At 38.4% G+C, this 12,949-nt stretch overlaps 1 protein-coding gene across 10 annotated transcripts in view; it reads left to right on the top strand.

Annotated features, from left to right (window-relative positions):
• TAFA2 (TAFA chemokine like family member 2) overlaps window positions 1-12,949 on the top strand; it is a 586,563-nt gene that overhangs the window by 457,402 nt on the left and 116,212 nt on the right. The window lies entirely within an intron of this gene.

Raw genomic sequence — 12,949 nt, 5'->3', positions numbered from 1 at the left:
AGACCATCCCCATGGAAAAGAAATACAAAAAAGCAAAATGGCTGTCTGAGGAGGCCTTACAAATAGCTGTGAAAAGGAGGGAAGCGAAAAGCAAAGGAGAAAGGGAAAGATATACCCATTTGAATGCAGAGTTCCAAAGAATAGCAAGGAGAGATAAGAAAGCCTTCCTCAGTGATCAATGCAAAGAAATAGAGGAAAACAATAGAATGGGAAAGACTAGAGATCTCATCAAGAAAATTAGAGATATCAAGGGAACATTTCACTCAAAGATGGGCTCAATAAAGGACAGAAATGGTAGGGACCTAACAAAATCAGACGATATTAAGAAGAGATGGCAGGAATCCACAGAAGAACTGTACAAAAAATATCTTCACTACCTAGATAATCACAATGGTATGATCACTCACCTAGAGCCACACATCCTGGAATGTGAAGTCAAGTGGGCCTTAGAAAGCATCACTATGAACAAAGCTAGTGGAGGTGATGGAATTCCAGTGGAGCTCTTTCAAATCCTGAAAGATGATGTTGTGAAAGTGCTGCACTCAATATGCCAGCAAATTTGGAAAACTCAGCAGTGGCCACAGGACTGGAAAAGGTCAGTTTTCATTCCAATCCCAAAGAAAGGCAATGCCAAAGAATGCTCAAACTACCGCACAATTGTACTCATCTCACATGCTAGTAAAGTAATGCTTAAAATTCTCCAAGCCAGGTTTCAGCAACATGTGAACTGTGAAATTCCAGATGTTCAAGCTGATTTTAGAAAAGGCAGAGGAACCAGAGATCAAATTGGCAACATCCACTGGATCATTGAAAAAGCAAGAGAGTTCCAGAAAAACATCTACTTCTGCTTTATTTACTATGCCAAAGCCTTTGACTATGTGGATCACAATAAACTGGGAAATTCTGACAGAGATGGGCATACCAGACCACCAGACATGCCTCTTGAGAAACCTGTATGCAGGTCAAGAAGCAACATTTAGAACTGGATGTGGATCAACAGATTGGTTCCAAATAGGTAAAGGAGTACATTGTATATTGTCTGTATATTGTGTGTAAAAGTCTATATATTGTCACCCTGCTTATTTAACTTATATGCACAGTACATCATGACAAACACTGGGCTAGAAAAATCACAAGCTGGAATCAAGACTGCCGGGAGAAATATCAATAACCTCAGATATGCAGATGACACCACCCTTATGGCAGAAAGTGAAGAAGAACTAAAGAGCCTCTTGATGAAAGTGAAAGAGGAGAGTGAAAAAGTTGGCTTAAAACTCAACATTCAGAAAACTAAGATCATGGCATCTGGTTCCATCACTTCATGGCAAATAAATGGGGAAACAGTGGAAACAATGGCTGACTTTATTTTTATGGGCTCCAAAATCACAGCAGATGGTGAATGCAGCCATGAAATTAAAAGACGCTTACTCCTTGGAAGGAAAGTTATGACCAACCTAGACAGCATATTAAAAAGCAAGACATTACTTTGCCAACAAAGGTCCATCTCATCAAGGCTATGGTTTTTCAGTGCTCATGTATGCATGTGAGAGTTGGACTATAAAGAAAGCTGAGTGCCAAAGAATTGATGCTTTTGAACTGTGGTGCTGGAGAAGACTCTTGACAGTCCCTTGGACTGTGAGGAGATCCAAAGCAGTCCATCCTAAAGGAGATAAGTCTTGGGTGTTCATTGGAAGGACTGATGTTGAAGTTGAAACTCCAATACTTTGGCCACCTGATGTGAAGAACTGACTCATTTGAAAAGACCCTGATCCTGGGAAAGATTGAAGGCAGGAGGAGGAGGGGACAACAGAGGATGAGATGGTTGGATGGTATCACCGACTTGATGGACATGGGTTTGGGTAGACTCCGGGAGTTGGTGATGGACAGGGAGGCCTGGCATGCTGCAGTTCATGGGGTCGCAAAGAGTCAGACATGACTGAGTGACTGAATTGAACTGAATCTTGATTGTTAAAACTTAAGAAAATAGTAATAAAAGGAAAGAAAGTAAAAATAACTTAACGTTGCTCTAAGATAGAATATTGATTGCAATCCTTATCAAATCTATTGATTATTATATCATTCACAAGGTGGAGATACGTTTAAAGAATAAAGTTATGGAATAATGAATATGACTATATGATACTTTAAAAGTTTGGTCAATTAAGCAGACTTCAAAAATTATTTATGACAGGTAATGAGGTAATAGCTTAAATACATTAAGAATGTTTTATTAATACAAGCCATCAAGGGAAAACCCCAAAAGCAGTCTTAGAGGGTAGCATAAAATTCACAAAGGAAGGAACACAAATTCCCAGTAAACATATAAACATTCAAGTATTGTTTCCATTTCAGTATTAATTTTCTAAAAACATAACAATTATACACACACACACACACACACACACTCTTAGCAAAGTTTCCGAATTCTAAGTGATAGCTAATTTATGATAAAAAAGACACATGAATTGGTTTTGAGGAACAGAATTAGACAAACTTTCAACAAAGCAGTTTGGAACTATTTTATAAGAGCTTTGCTTCTGTTAAGGAATTATTTATATTTTTCAGTGTCATTGAGACCAGCAGTAATTAGTCCAGCAGCTGGCTTAAGGAGGAAATCGTAAAATTTTAAAACTGACAAAAATGTACATCAATTCACTCAACTGTTATGGACGGCTAAGGCCTTTACTTTGAAATTGGTCCTCTGAATAAAGTTTTGCCTTATCTTCCCTGTATAAATAGCACTCAATGTATGATCTAAATTTCCAGGTTGGGATTCAAGAATCTGAGATACTTGCTGAATAAGCTGTGTGCAGCATTTTTCCATATATTTTTCTCTAATCTTTTACACTTTTTACTTATGTCTGTCTTCTCAGAAGTACATTTTTAGTTAATCGGCTTTCTTGAATCTTACCAAATCTTTCACATTTGAATAGTATCAATTTTTATAATAGTTAATTGGATTATGTAAGTGCAGTTACAACTGATATAATTATGTTTGTGAGGACACTCAATTGATTTTTGGTAAATACAAAATTTAACTAGTAGGAACAAGTAGCCATAAACCAAGAGTATGCTGCTCTTGGTGTTGGGGAATCCACTAGTCAAAGGCTAGGAATGGAGGACATCAAATAATCCAGAGTTTAAAAATAGACGTGCGTTAAGGGAATATCTACTCTACTTACTGTTATTTCAGTACTGAAGATGCTTAGTACTTCTAAGTACTAATAATTGTACAATTACCGTATCTCCTCCTGGACAGGAGGCCCCTTAAGGATGGGTGCTATATCTTGACCATAGCTGTATTTCTAGAACCTATGGCAGGGTCTGACACAATATAGATGATAAAAAGCATAGTTTTTAGGTTAAATGAAAAAAGGAACAGAATGTTTGTGGTCTTTCATTCAGTAGTATTTCATTTCTGTAAATCTATCTCAGGACAAATTCAGACCTATGTCAGAGATCTATGTTGTTTTGTTTTTGGCCATGCTGTTTGGCTTGCAGGATCTTAGTTCCCTGACCAGGGGTGCAACCTGGGGCCCCTGTAGTGGGAGTGCAGAGTCTGCCAGGAAATTCCCAGAGGATCTATATTTAAAAATGTTTATTCATAGTTTTTTTTTTCTTGATAATTTAAAGATAGCTATTGTTAAGGATGACACCACCCTTATGGCAGAAAGTGAAGAAGAACTAAAGAGCCTCTGGATGAAAGTGAAAGAGGAAAGTGAAAAATTTGGCTTAAAGCTCAACATTCAGAAAACCAAGATCATGGCATCCAATCCCATCACTTCATGGCAAATAGATGGAGAAACAGTGGAAACAGTGGCAGACTATTTTTTTGGGCTCCAAAATCACTGCAGATGGTGACTGCAGCCATGAAATTAAAACACACTTACTCCTTGGGAGAAAAGTTATGACCAACTTAGACAGCATATTAAAAAAACAGAGACATTACTTTGCCAACAAAGGTCCATCTAGGTAGGCTATGGTTTTTCCGGTAGTCATGTATGGATGTGAGAGTTGGACTATAAGAAATCTGAGTGCCGAAGAATTGATGCTTTTGAACTGTGGAGTTGGAGAAGACTCTTGAGAGTCCCTTGGATTGCAAGGAGATCAAACCAGTGCACCCTAAAGGAAATCAGTCCAGAGTGTTCATTGGAAGGACTGATGTTGAAGCTGAAACTCCAGTACTTTGGCCATCTGATGCAAAGAGCTGACTCATTTGAAAAGAGCCTGATGCTGGGGAAGATTGATGGCAGGAGGAGAAGGGGATGACAGAGGATGAGATGGTTGGATGTCATCACCGACTCAATAAACGTGAGTTTGGGTAAACTCCGGGAGTTGGTGACGGACAGGGAAGCTGGGCGTGCTGCAGTCCACGGGGTCGTGAAGAGTTGGACACAACTGAGCGACTGAACTGACTGACTGATAGTGTTGCTCATAGTGTTGTTTGTAATAGTAGATGATGAAAAGTATCCTAAACATTCAATAGTTTGAAAACCAGTTTATCATAGTAGTGTCTAGTAAAATATTATAGGCATTAAAGATCATTTGTTTGTTAAATATTAAGTCTTCTTTCCCAAAGAACAAGAAGTGCACAAAATTTGACATATATAATTTAATAACAGTAAAAACCTTGTATAGTGTTATCCTCATTTTTAAAATATAGTTATTTATATATAGATATATCAAAACCTAGAAGGAAAAACATTACTGTTAACAGTGGCTCAGTTTGGATGGTATATAGTTTTTTATGTTCTTTTTGATGCCTGTTCACAGGTTTTATGTATTCTAGAGTCAGAAGAAGAGAGTAAAGTTCGGGGTCAAGCTGATTTTTCTCAGGCAATGAAGAGAAATGGATTAGCATCTAGTTAGAAATGTAGAAAGCAGTCAAGACGGAGCAACTGAGACAACACAAGTAATTATAGAGGCTCATAGTCACAGAGGGAAAAAAGTTAAGTAAATGACAGACAGAAAAAAAAAAAAAAAGAAATATTGTGTTCCAAGAATTGTTTTGAGGGACCATGGAAGAAATAAATTACATGATTTTATGTAAAAAATGATTGCTGTGGCTTCGGTGAATTATATAATGTTACTGATTTTATTGCATAAGGAGTGATAATAAAGAGAAATGGCTGTCATTTAGGCCAGAAAAAATAAGAATCTAGTCAAATGGTAAAATCAACTGTTGGTAGGATTTCAAAGCTGGGCATTTCTTGCAGTTATTTCCCACTTATTTTTATCTTCAGGGTTTGTTCACTGTTTGAAGTTATCTAATTGGGATAGTCTCCTATGAGTTGATGTTTTCCTCAGGAAGAGACTTGGGAAAACATGTACTGACCTCTTAGCAAAACATTGTACAAAGCTCTGTACACCAGGTCAGAGCACAACTGTATTGAGACTTACAAGCTGTGGGTGGGCTCTATTACAAATGGAGCTGCAGACTGGCCTGAAGGCGAAGTCAGTCCACCAGATTTCCCCCTGCAGAAGCTAAAGTCACTGGATCAGGCTAAGGTCAACATTGTGAATCACAGGAGTTACTCACTGCAGAAATAAGGGCTGATGTGCAGGTAAGGAATCCAGCAGCGAGTCACATCAGGCAGCCTGATACTATTGATTTTACTGACTTCCTGCTCATGCTGCCATATTCCCATTTCTCTTAAGTGAGAAGCAGACGTCTATAAGCTGGGCACATGTCCATGTGAGGCGCAGGAGCAAAATGATGCAAACAGAAAGGAACCCTATCTAAGCTATGTTGATTTTTGGTGCTTGTGAGGATTGAGTGAGGTAATGTGTATGAAAGCATTTAGATCACTGCCTGGCATGTAGAAAAAAAACAAACATAGTGTAAGTGAGAAAGTAATGAATTTCAGCAAGAAGGAGTAGTGATTAAGAGATATCCCCTGGATCTTGAAGGATGAGCAGATTGTTAATGGGTTCATTTGGCACAGTGGTTTCCATTCTTGGTTTAGGGACCAATCTGACTGCATGAGAATCACACGAGAATAGTGACGATCTCTAGCCTCTACCTCAGATCTTGCAATGGGGCTCTTTAATGTGTGTGTTGCTGCTGCTGCTGCTGCTAAGTCACTTCAGTCGTGTCCAACTCTGCACGACCCCATAGACGGCAGCGCACCAGGCTCCCCCATCCATGGGGGATTCTTCAGGCAAGAACACTGGAGTGGGTTGTCATTTCCTTCTCCAATGCATGAAAGTGAAAAGTGAAAGTGAAGTCGCTCAGTCGTGTCCGACTCCTAGCGACCCCATGGACTGCAGCTTACCAGGCTCCTCCGCCAATGGGATTTTCCAGGCAAGAGTACTGGAGTGGTGTGCCATTGCCTTCTCTGAATGTGTGTGTTAGACCTCCCCAAATTATTCTGATGCACAGCCAGATTTGAAGTCATTGATGTTTTGGAGCTGTGGAAAGAGTAAAACAGCATAATGAAATGTAGGGAGTCATGAAGGTTTATGGCATGTTTGGAGTAGTAAGTCTCCCTAGTTTGTCTGGGCAATAGAGTTCTGGAACATTATAGATGGAGATACATTCAGAAAGATAGTTATTGATTGGAACTATTATATAAGGGCTCTTGGGTACTATGCCAGAGATATTTGACTTTACTGGCTAGGAAGTAGAAACTCATGAAGATTGAGTAGGGACTAAGAGTGATGTCCTTGATCCCAAGAATCAGGAATGTAAATGTTACCATTTCTAAAGGGGTTTGGAAAGAATCATGCTGCCTTTTCTAACTTGAAATTCATGGTTATCAAATTAATTGAGACTTAGCTGCAATTAATAATTTCATAGGTAGCTCTTAAACAATAACTGTGCTTTGCTCCCAATTCCTGAAGATCTGCTTTAATTGTTCTGGAGTAGGTGTGGACACTGACTGCAAGTGAGGATTCTCCAGGTGAGTCCAGTATGCAACTCAGATTGAGATCTTCTGCCCCCACCAATTCACTTGTAAACTGGTAAAATCTTTTCACAATTTCTATTACTCTTTGCATGTTCTTCATCTTTTTACCTCATAACTTGCAGTTGTAGACTTTGTTCTTTTATTTCTGAGAAAACAAAAACAGATGAGAACTTTGACATTCTCATATAATCCAAACCTATAAACCCATCTTCTTACTCAATACCTTCTCTTCTGTTAGAATAGATGAATTGGCAATGCTTCTATTTATGAAAAATTTCCTCTAAATATATAATAAATCCTGTCTTAACAATTCAAGGCTTCACTTCTTCAGTTGTTCCTTTTTCTCCCCTGCATCAATTATTTCCTCTGTTGGATCATTCTTCAGTTCAGTTCAGCCTCTCTGTTGTGTCCAACTCTTGGAAACCTCATGAACTGCAGCACGCCAGGCCTCCCTGTCCATCACCAACTCCCGGAGTCTACCCAAACTGATGTCCATTGAGTCGGTGATGCCATCCAACCATCTCATCCTCTGTTGTCTCCTTCTCCTTCTACTCTCAATCTTTCCCAGCATCAGAGTCTTTTCAAATGAGTCAGTTCTTCACATCAGGTGGCCAAAATATTGGAGGTTCAGGTTCAACATCAGTCCTTACAATGAACACCCAGGACTGATCTCGTTTAGGATGGACTGGTTGGATCTCCTTGCAGTCCAAGGGACTCTCAAGAGTCTTCTCCAGCACCACAGTTCAAAAGCATCAATTCTTCCATGCTCAGCTTTCTTCATAGTCCTACTCTCACATCCATACATGACCACAGGAAAAACCATAGCCTTGATGAGATGGACCTTTGTTAACAAAGTAATGTCTCTGCTTTTTAATATGCTGTCTAGGTTGGTCATAACTTTCCTTCCAAGGAGTAAGTGTGTTTTAATTTCATGGCTTCAATCACCATCTGCAGTGATTTTGGAGCCCCAAAATATAAAGTTTGCCACTGTTTCTACTGTCTCCCCATCTATTTGCCATGAAGTGATGGGATTGGATGCCATGATCTTAGTTTTCTGAATGTTAAGCTTTAAGCCAACTTTTTCATTCTCCTCTTTCACTTTCATCCAGAGGCTCTTTAGTTCTTCTTCACTTTCTGCCATAAGGGTGGTGTCATCTGCTTATCTGAGGTTATTGATATTTCTCCCAGCAATCTGGATTCCAGCTTGTGCTTTATCCAGCCCGAAATTTCGCTTGATGTACTCTGCATATAAGTTAAATAAGCAGGGTGACAATATGCAGCCTTGACATACTCCTTTCCAGATTGGAACCAGTCTTTTGTTCCATGTGCAGTTCTAACTATTGCTAGTTGACCTGCACACAGATTTCTCAGGAGGCAGGTCAGGTGGTCTAGTATTCCCATCTCTTGAAGAGTCTTCCACAGTTTATTGTGATCCACACAGTCAAGGTTTTGGTGTAGTCAATAAAGCAGAAGTAGATGGTTTTCTGGAACTCTCTTGCTTTTCCAATGATCCAGTGGATGTTGGCAATTTGACCTCTGGTTCCTTTGCCTTTTATAAATATTGCTTGAACATCTGGAATTTCATAGTTCACATACTGTTGAAGCCTGGCTTGAAGAATTTTGAGCATTATTTTGATGGTGTGTGAGATGAGTGCAATTGTGTGGTTGTTTGAACATTGTTTGGCATTGCCTTTCTTTGGGATTGGGATGAAAGCTGCCCTTTTCCAGTCTGTGGCCACTGCTGAGTTTTCCAGATTTGCTGTCATATTGAGTGCAACACTTTCACAGCATCATCTTTTAGGATTTGAAATAGCTCAACTGGAATTCCATCACCTCCACTAGCTTTATTCATAGTTGTTTCCTAACATAAGCCCCCCTTGACTTCGTGTTCCAGGATGTCTGGCTCGAGGTGAGTGATCACACCATTGTGATTATCTGGGTCATGAAGATCTTTTTTGAATAGTTCTTCTGTGTATACTTGCCACCTCTTCTTAATATCTTTTGCTTCTGTTAGGTCCATACAATTCCTGTACTTTTTTGTGCCCATCTTTGCATGAAATGTTCCCTTGGTATCTCTGATGAAATATAACTTATTAAAAATGTCTTCCATTACAACTCTACGTAAAATAGTACCCCTCTGTCCTTTTCACCCTGCTTTCTGTTTCTTCATAGTGCTAATTTCTATGTGGGATATTATATTATTGTGTACTAGTTTATTTTCTGTTTATTCTTATGGGAGTGTATGCATTCTCAGAGGAAGGATGCTGTCTGTATGGTGCATAGTAATATATATCCACACCCTAGAATAGTGTCTAACACATATTGTAGGTGGTCAATAAATACTTATTGAGTGAATTAATCAATAAATGAATTTATAACTTAAATCCTAGCAATGGATGGGGTAATCAAAAGGGAAAGGGTTGAATAAAGGACCTTTGGGATTCCTTTGAGAGTTTATTCATTCAGAGGAAATGAATCCACTGAAAGAGATTGAGGTAGTGAGAGAATCAGAATGTGCTATGTCATGAATATACTGGTAATATGAATATTTAATATAAGGTTGGAAAGGATGAAAAATGAATAGAAAACACTGGATTTAGTTAATAAACCTGTGAATGTTCTGGTTATTTACTGCTGCATAATCATCTATTCCAAACTTAGTGGCAAAAAGATGACCATTTTATTATGCTCAAAACTCTGTAAATCAGGAATTGGGACACGACAGAGCAGAGGTGGATTCTTTGGGTCTCAGCTGAGAACACTTGATTGTCTTGTTGTGACTTGAAGACTAGAGTTGGAGTCACTTGGAGACTTTGTATGTCTGGTGCCAGGTCAAACATGAGTGGCAGTTGGGGTTCAGCTGGGACTGTTGAACAGAGCACCTCTGGGTGACATCTCTTCTGGCTTGGGCATGTCACAACATGGTGTCAGGGTTGTTTCTCAGAGGAAGTGTCTAAAGACACATCTGGAACATCTGATAGGTGATCTTTCCAAGAGAAGCAGGTGTAAGATGCATGGCCTTCTGTGATCTAGTTTGGGAAATCACACAGTCTCAATCTACTGCTCCATAGTTTGGGGCACAAGCAAGATACTAAGGACAGCTCAGAAAACAGAATAAGCACACTCAAGGAGAGGGAAGTAGACTTCATCTCTTGATTGGCTAGTGCTAGTATCACGCTGCAAAAGAACAAGGGGGATTCATTGCCATTTTTCTCTCAAACCTTCTTCTTTTATGTACTTGTGTTCATATTTTCTCTGAAGATGATTTGAATAAATATATTTTAATGTTGTCAGTACTTATAAACTAAATAATTATAGAAAGATTAGCATTATAATCTTTACTATTCTCCCTTATTATCTACATATATTACTATTATTTACATTTAATAAAAATTTTTGGATCAAAAAGAGATATGTTTTTCCTAAAGATGTCTAGTTAATGTGTATTTCTTTGAAATTTATTAAATACATACATGTCCCTATTTGTTTAAACCTTTGGATGTTTTAAATTGTTTTCTTTTTTTTATGTAAAATTAGCAACTTTCAATATTAAATATAAATTATTGCATTTTCAGTTCAGTTCAGTTCAGTTGCTCAGTCGTGTCTGACTCTTTGCGACCCCATGAATTGCAGTACTCCAGGCCTCCCTGTCCATCACCAACTCCTGGAGTTCACTCAAACTCATGTCCATCTAGTCGGTGATGCCATCCAACCATCTCATCCTCTGTCATCCCCTTTTCCTCCTGCCCCCAATGCCTCCCAGCATCAGAGTCTTTTCCAATGAGTCAACTCTTCGCATGAGGTGGCCAAAGTATTGGAGTTTCAGCTTTAGTATCAGTCCTTCCAAAGAACACCCAGGACTGATCTCCTTTAGAATAGACTGGTTGGATCTCCTTGCAGTCCAAGGGACTCTCGAGAGTCTTCTCCAACACCACAGTTTGAAAGCATCAATTCTTTGATGCTCAGCTTTCTTCACAGTCCAACTCTCACATCCATACATGACCACAGGATAAACCATAGCCTTGACTAGACATTTTACTATTAGAAAAAATAAATTTACATTAGTGACTAAAATAGTTTAATATATAAAGCTCATAAGAACATTTCCTCCAAGTTATATGTTCTCCTATTAACAAAGGAGCCAAGTAACTTGCTGTCTTTATTTAATTTATGTTATTGTGATTAGGAATTATGGTTATCTACCTGTTCATTATGTGAGCACTGATCACACAGAAGTTCAATGAGGCAAGCCTGTATTATATGCACAACTCTTTTTAAAAACATAAGTGTCCAACAAACAGCTCAGAAACTAAATGTATCCTGAGACCTTTATAGTTTTAAATAGAATTAATGAATACCCACAAATATCTCACCAGTGTGATGAGACATCTGAATAAGCTTAATTTAAAATTGTAATTGGGAAAAGAAACAAAAACATCATTAATTTGTTCAAGAATATATTTGTATTCAGAATCAAACTGTCCATGTAGAGTCATTAGATAGCTATTCAAATGTTTATATATTACTTGGACCTCAGTAGAATCAGTATTAATTCTCTTTAATTAAACTTCTGACATTTAGTGTTGAAAGCTACAGTTAGTAAGGTCTAAGAGATTTGATTGAAATCAGTTTGATTAAAGTTACTGAATGCAGCTTAAAAAAATTCCTAAGAACTATATATTTGGTTAATTTATTAAAGGGTAGCAAGTAATCTGATTGAAAACAGCTTGATCAAAGATTGGCCAAGACAATAATTCTATTAAAAAGTTGATCAAAACAAATAGTTTGGATACTCTTTTCTCAAGTATCAGTTATCTTGGTAAAACAATTTTTAATTTCATAGTTAAACAGTTACTATACCATGCACATTACTATTTATATAAAGTTATGCTGTAAATTATATTATTTTGGTTTATTGTTGCTCAGACTCAGTTGTGTCTGACTCTCACTGATTGCATAGATTGCAGCACACCAGGCTTCCTTGTCTTTAACCATCTCCTGGAGTTTGCTGAAACTCATGTCCATCGAGTCAGTGATGCCATCCAACCATCTCATCCTGTGTTGTCCCCTTCTTCTCCTGCCTTCAATCTTTCCCAGCATGAGGGTCCCCCCCCCCAATGAGTAGGCTCTTCCATCAGTTGGCCAAAGTATTGAAACTTCAGCTTCATCATCAGTCCTTACAATGAATAATCCAGGATGCATTTCCTTCAGGATGGATTGGTTTGATCTCTTTGCAGTCCAAGGGACTCTCAAGAGTCTTCTCCAACACCACAGTTCAAAAGCATCAGTTCTTTGGCACTCAGTTTTCTTTATGGTCCAGCTCTCACATCCATACATGACTACTGGAAAAACCATAGCTTTGACTATACAGACTTTTGTCAGCAAAGTGATATCTCTGCTTTTTAACGCACTGTCTAGGTTTGTCATGGCTTTTCTTTCAAGGAGCTAGCATCTTTTAATTTCATGGCTGCAGTCACTGTCCACAGTGATTTTGGAGCCCAATAAAATGAAGTCTGTCACTGTTTCCATTGTTTTTCCATCTATTTGCCATAAAGTGATGGACCGGATGTCATGATCTTCGTTTTTTGAATGATGAGTTTTAAGCCAGCTTTTTTACTCTCCTCTTTCACCTTCATCAAGAGGCTCTTTAGTTCCTCTTCAGTCTCTGCCATAAGGATGGTGTCATCTGCATATCTGAGATTATTGAAATTTCTCCCTGAAATCTTGATTCCATCTTGTGCTTCATCCCATCCAGTATTTGGCATGATGTACTCTGCATATGAGTTAAATAAGCAGGGTGACAATATGCAGCCTTGACGTACTCCTTTCCCCACTTTGAACCAGTCTGTTGTTCCATGACCGATTCTGATTGTTGCTTCTTGACCTGCATACAGATTTCTTAGGAGACAGGTAAGGTAATCTCATATTCCTATTTCTTAAAGAATTTTCCAGTTTGTTTTGATCCAAAAATTTTTAATAGACTGTGCTTTATTATGACTAATGAAAAACTAATGTGGCCCATGAACACATGGATTGATGGC

Source organism: Bubalus bubalis, chromosome 4, assembly GCF_019923935.1.
Source record: "Bubalus bubalis isolate 160015118507 breed Murrah chromosome 4, NDDB_SH_1, whole genome shotgun sequence".
Classification (NCBI taxonomy): domain Eukaryota; kingdom Metazoa; phylum Chordata; class Mammalia; order Artiodactyla; family Bovidae; genus Bubalus; species Bubalus bubalis.
This window is presented reverse-complemented; position numbering and strand designations above follow the sequence as displayed.